The 6,000-nt window shown below is 45.4% G+C and overlaps 1 protein-coding gene across 1 annotated transcript in view; it reads right to left on the reverse strand.

Annotated features, from left to right (window-relative positions):
* Nucleotides 1–5,105, reverse strand: part of Me2 (malic enzyme 2) — a 44,280-nt gene extending 39,175 nt beyond the window's left edge. The window contains exon 1 of the mRNA XM_051201254.1: nucleotides 4,943–5,105. The gene's annotated coding sequence lies outside the window, so the exon portion shown is untranslated. The remainder of the gene's footprint in view (nucleotides 1–4,942) is intronic.
* Nucleotides 5,106–6,000: the final 895 nt, after the last annotated feature.

Here is a 6,000-nt window from a genome sequence, read left to right on the forward strand (position 1 = left end):
TTCCTTTTAAGAGAAAAGATGGCAAAAATCTTTTGAAGCAGAACTCTGCTTAGTGGCTGTATACATATAACATGAATAACACATTACAGACAAATTTGCAAACATAAATAAACACATTAAGTTCAGGAAAGATGGGAGAGCAGAGAAGACAAAAGTGAACATGACTTTCAATTTTTACTTCATGCAATTATTTATTGTCATTCCTAGAATTCAACTTATACATGATCTGAATATCCATAAAGATACCCAACTTTACTGTTTGAAAATCACAAAACCAGGAGATCTAAAAACCAAACAGCCTCATTTTTTTCAGATTTAAATTTCCTTTTCATTTGCATGTTGGAAATTGGAGACAATGTTAAGAAAAGTGAAGTTTCTGTTTTTCCTACCATGCAGCACCCCATTTAAACAAGCACTATAATTATTTCCTGACCTAATTAGTGGATTCACTGCCTATGGGAAAATTAAGGGAATAACTATGTGTAAAGACAAAACTTTTTACACTCCTTCCACATTTCAGTCACCAATCTGTGGAGATTCAGCATCTCTCTCCTCCTATGAATCACACAGCAAATGCCTGACCAGATGGATACGGGCTTACTCCATGCAGTTCTTCAGCAGACAACAAGGATGCCCTATAATTCCATTCAACTGTGATACTACACAGTGTCAAATAACAGGTTGGAGACCCACGCTCACAAGACTGGCCTCACCCCTGTTGCTAACTCTAAGTCGTAGATTGCCACCTATACTTCTTATCCAGCAGTTTCCTTATGGGCTTGGTAGTTTGCTAGAATGGTTCACAGTACTTGGAGAAAGAGTAAATCTACTGTTTAATTATAAGAGATATGGAAAGGATGCAGAAGACCAGCAAGATAAAAGGAAGGGCTGGGCAAGTACGAAGGGGCAGGGTACACTGCCTCCCTTGCTCTTCCATGCACTCCAGCAACCCAGAAGCACTCGAACTCTTCTAATTCGGGAGGTTTTATAGAGATTAATGTCCAGTCCCAGCCTTCCCAGGGGTCATGGGTGAGGTTGAAGGTTCCAGTCCTCTAGTCCCCACAGTGCTCTAGCCCCATCCTAGAGCTCACCAGGAACTTTACCCTGTTACCTCATTAGTATAAAAGGATGTGATCAGAAAGTCTCATCAAGAACAATGAAGGACATTCCTATCACTCAGGAAACTCTAAAACTTGTAGCTCTCAGACAAGAACTGGGCAAAGACCAAGTATATTTCATATTCATAGAAAATATGACCATGCCATTCTATCTGTCCCCTTTCAAGAGTAAGCAATGACAGGAAGGGGTTCTTGAGCTCTGAGGCTGCAAGTCACTACATGCCCTGGAGACAGAAAGGAGATGGACATCACCTGGAATGGCTATCGGCGGAGACTAGAGTCTTGCAACAGTATTCACAAGGCAGAGGTCATGATTTAGAGTAATGAGCAAGTCTGGCCGTTAGAGACCTGAACTTGAATCTAGACTCAGATAATTACTGGTTTAGAAAGAGCTGTTGCCCTGGAGATCTCAAATGGTCTTTGAAATAGCATTGGGGTTAGTCAGGTCTTCAATATCCTGTGTCCACCTAAGGAGAGACTAGGGCAGTGTAACAGTGTTATTCATAATAGTAAATATACCCTTTGTTTTTATGTTATTAGTTATGGCCTTTCCTTTTGGCAGCTAAATCCTATCTTTTAGGACAGGATGGGGATAGTGGGCTTCGGAGGGGACTTCTGATGTTGTCTTAAAGACACTGTTTTGTTATGTTCCAAAGATTAGTCTTGAAGTCACTAATTAAGACAGGCTCAAAAAATCAAGGGAGTCCTCTGCCACCCAAGCAGCAGGTTTTACAGTAGCTTTAAAGAAGGTTCTTTCCTTAGAAGTTGGCAGTTTCCTCTCTGGCCCCAAATACCATCTACATATATACTTAAAAACAAAATAAAAACAGTAACCCAAAAACTTGTTCATGAAGTTTAATCTGGGAACCAGCCACTCCATCAAAACACTCATTTTTCTCTGTAAAGCTGGGGAGATGTTTCAATGAGTAAAGTGTTTGCTTCACAATCATGAGGGCTTGAGTTTCAATCCCTAACACCCAACATAAAAATCCAGTTTCATGGGTGTAACCTCAGTGCTGAGGATTGGGGGGGAGGGGCGAGGAGGGGGCAGATCTTGTCAGTGTAGAAAAAGGTTAACTCTAGGCTTAATGACAGATCCTGTCTCCAAAGAAGATGGAGAAGCAGCTGTTAACATCTGCAGCCTCTGCACTAAGTGCACACAGGCACCACACACACACAAAAGGCAAGGCAAACCCAATGCAAACATACAGAATGACATACACGCACATGCTGTATCGTAATCTTGTCACAAGCTTCACTGCTTGACTTGAAGGCTTTTCCAATAAAGAGAGGCCTAAGAGCAAGCACTATGTAGAACTGCCCAGACATAAACCCTTGTTTCTCCACTTGCTGAATCAACTAATTCGTAGTTAAGTCACATCCTCACTGGGTTTCAGTTCTCATAGCTCAAAACAAGAACTTCTCAAAGGGCTTTCTTCACTCCCTCAAAGCTTTTAAATCAAGCCAGTTTAGATTTAAATTAGACTCAACAAGCTTCTTGTGGTGTTCTTCGAATGCTCCTTACTAAGCACTGGCCTTGGCCAGAAGCTACATTCTAAACACCAGCGACTTTCTGCATCAACATTATTTTTAATGATTAAATTTAGAGGCTCTGAGAATAATCTAAAATACTTCATTCCCTCTAGGTCAAGAAGGAGGCTAAGGACAACACCAAGATACAGACAGCAGAAAATACTATGCAGTTGTCTACAGAAATAATATGTTCTTCACTTTGAAATTTGTAAACATTGATCAATTTCAGCCATATAAGCAAAATGATCACCTTCAAATAAGCTAGTTAATTTTCCATAAGACAATTAAATTTTTATTAAACCAAATGTAACTTTGAATCAGGTTTTTTTTTGGGGGGGAGGGTGCGGAGACAGGGTTTCTCTGTGTAGCTTTGTAGACTAGGCTGGCCTCAAACTCACAGAGATCTGCTTCTGCCTACCTGTGCCTCCTGAGTGCTGGGATTAAAGGTGTGCACCACCATTGCCCAGCTAATCCCAGGTTTTATTCCCTAACATTAACAGATTTTAGTGGGTGTGTGTATCAAAATATAACTAGTTTGCTTCAAGTTCAGTGAGTTATAACATTAGTTTAACATAAAATTTAGTATGGATGAGAATTTTAAAAATGGAATTGAATACAAGTTAGACATAAACGGCACCACAGAAGCGATTCACTTAACCACCACCACCTCTAAGATGAGCACCATCTGGAGGCTCAGGGGTGCAATCCCAGCACTTGGCAATCAAGGTAGGAGAATTCAGAATTCAAGCCAGCTGGGGCTACATTAGACCCTTTCTAAACCCCAACCAACCAACCAACCAACCAACCAACCAACCAACCAACCAACCAACCAACCAAGTGAGAACATACAAACCCTGAAACGGTGAGCCCTTCACGACTTTGAAATGTATTTTCCTAAGTTCACTAAACTCCTTGTATAGGTGTGGCTCAGTTGCTTCTCCATTGGCAGTTTTTGAGGAGAATGAATGAAGGCCTACCAGTAACAGCAAGATCCACCAAGCCTAATGATGATAAATCACCATATCAGCATTTCTGGCCTCTGTATCTAGCTTTCAAGCTTCCATAACCACACCAAAGAGCCGGTTTCAGCTTACAATTGACGCTCAAGCCTGATTTCTTAAAGATCCAGTATTATTTTAAAAAGTTCAATTGTTGTCTTGAATTTCTGGAAACTGTGTAGCAGATGTATATAACCAGCTAATTACAGTGGTTATGCATAAGCTACATTTACTTTTTTAATTTATGCGGGGGATGCGACCAACCGTATTTGGAAACTAAAAATAAAACTTCGCATTACTTCGCAGTCGCTTAACAACATAAACAGCGCTTAAGGAGTACACATGGTTAAGAGGGAAAATAGCTACGAAGTTAGCTTAAGTAAAGACTCGCATCTTGAAATAGTTACTTTACCTTCCAAGGTATTTACTGGGATATAAGAGCACTAACCTGAAAGGGTTAAACTGGGGTAACCTGTTCAGAGAACAGCGCCCAGCCCATTTCTAACAATAGTGCTGCTACTGTTACCAACAATTACTACACCAACAGAAATAACAAAGTTATTAACTGCTTTGCTTAAATAGTGACTGCCGCAAGCATTTAAGAGGATAATTCCAGGGATCCAACGTTACTAAGGGTGGACTTCTGTTGAGGTCAGTTATTTTGATCAACCACAAGCAACACACATTTTTCTAGAATGATCACTAGTACCTCCCCTTCCCCCAAAAAAGTCGAGTCACCTGCCAATCCCGGTGCACAGGTGCCATTACAGATGAATGGGGAGAACCATGCCAATCTTAGAACTTTCTAGCCTGTAACAACTCTTTCTTTTAAAATATGGAACACAGGGGGGAGGGAGAGAGAGGGAGGGGGGGGGAGAGAGGGAGAGAGAGGGAGGGAGGGGGAGAGAGGGAGAGAGGGGGGGAGAGAGAGAGAGAGAGAGAGAGAGAGGGAGGGAGGGAGGGAGGGAGGGAGGAGAGCACAACTCCTGTGCCTCCTTGAGCTCTGTTGAGAAAGAAATCTTACCAAAGGGGTTTCGAACCACAAAGTAAGTCTTTCCCCAGCCCAGCAGGAAAACAGACTGGGATGCTGGAGATCAGGAAGCCATCGGGCTGGACTCCGGGGAGGAAAGCGGGGTGTCTTGGTACCAGTGAGAGGCAGGAGCCCAACAAGAGTGCGGCGCCGCTTCCTCCGCCCCGCTGTCCACCCGCCAGGCGGGCCGCACGCGCGGCTCCCGGGGCGGAAAGGCCCGCGCCCGCCCACCCCCGCACCAGGCTGCCCGTTCCGGGCCTTACCAGACCCCGGCCCGCGCCAGGTGGTGCTGCAGGATGAGAGGTCGTGGCGCTACAGCCGGAGATGCTCCCTGGCGCCGCCCCGCCCGGCCTCCCGTAAGCTCCTGGCAGCCGGCGCCAGCTCCGGCTTGCTCTGCGGGGAGGGGGGGCTCCCCACACGCGCAGAGGTAGCGGAGAAAGAGGCGCGGGCCAGTGCCGGGCGGACGGACACGTACACAGGCCAATGGGAGACCGGGAGCTGGTGTGGGGCGTGGCTCCGGCCTGGCCCCGCCCCCGGCTCGGCTCCTCTGGGCCGCACCTTCCTGCGCCCGGTTCCTGGGTGTTAACTGTTCTAAGGCGGCGCGCACCGGTTCATTTGCGACCCCGACGGCGGGAGGAGGGATGTGCTTCGAGGGAGCAGAGTGGCACCCAGTTCCATGAGGATGCGGGAGGGTAGCTTATGCCGGCCAGCGACCAAGCTCTCTAGGTCCGCAGGGAGACGGCGGTCACCGCAGGGCGTTCACGCGAGAAGACGCTGTGCGCAGGCGCAGCGCGTGGTCTGCGGGTACCAATCTCCTAGTCCAGCAGACACGAGGAAATTGTGATGTGGGTTCTCGTGGACCAACGGTGGAGGAGGGAAGAGATGGGCAACGCAGGATAATGGAGAGTAGGGAGCACAAGAAACGCAAACTGGCACTTTGGTGATGCTGTGTTTTTCTGAGCCATCCTCAGTGGCTGCTGGCTCAGTTACTGACCTCCTGGGAAATTACTAATCATTAATGCTGCCACCGTAACCATGAATATACATAAAGTGTTTTTGGGAAAGCACTGGAACAGTTCATCTTCGTATCCTTGAAAGCAGCAAGCCCTGTCACACACCGTCCCACATCAGTTCCCACCCATAACTAGGGTTTTGCAGTGTATTTATCTTTTTTTCAGAAACTGTAATCACTAGAAGTTTGCTATAATGGAATCTATATACTCTTAGGAGATATAAATATTAATTTTAAAAGGGTAAATAAGAGGCAACAAAGAGAAAGATGATGGAAATATATAGGAAATGTTTAAGAGAAGCTAGAGAG

This window comes from Phodopus roborovskii, unplaced genomic scaffold, assembly GCF_943737965.1.
Source record: "Phodopus roborovskii unplaced genomic scaffold, PHOROB, whole genome shotgun sequence".
NCBI classification, from domain to species: Eukaryota; Metazoa; Chordata; class Mammalia; order Rodentia; family Cricetidae; genus Phodopus; species Phodopus roborovskii.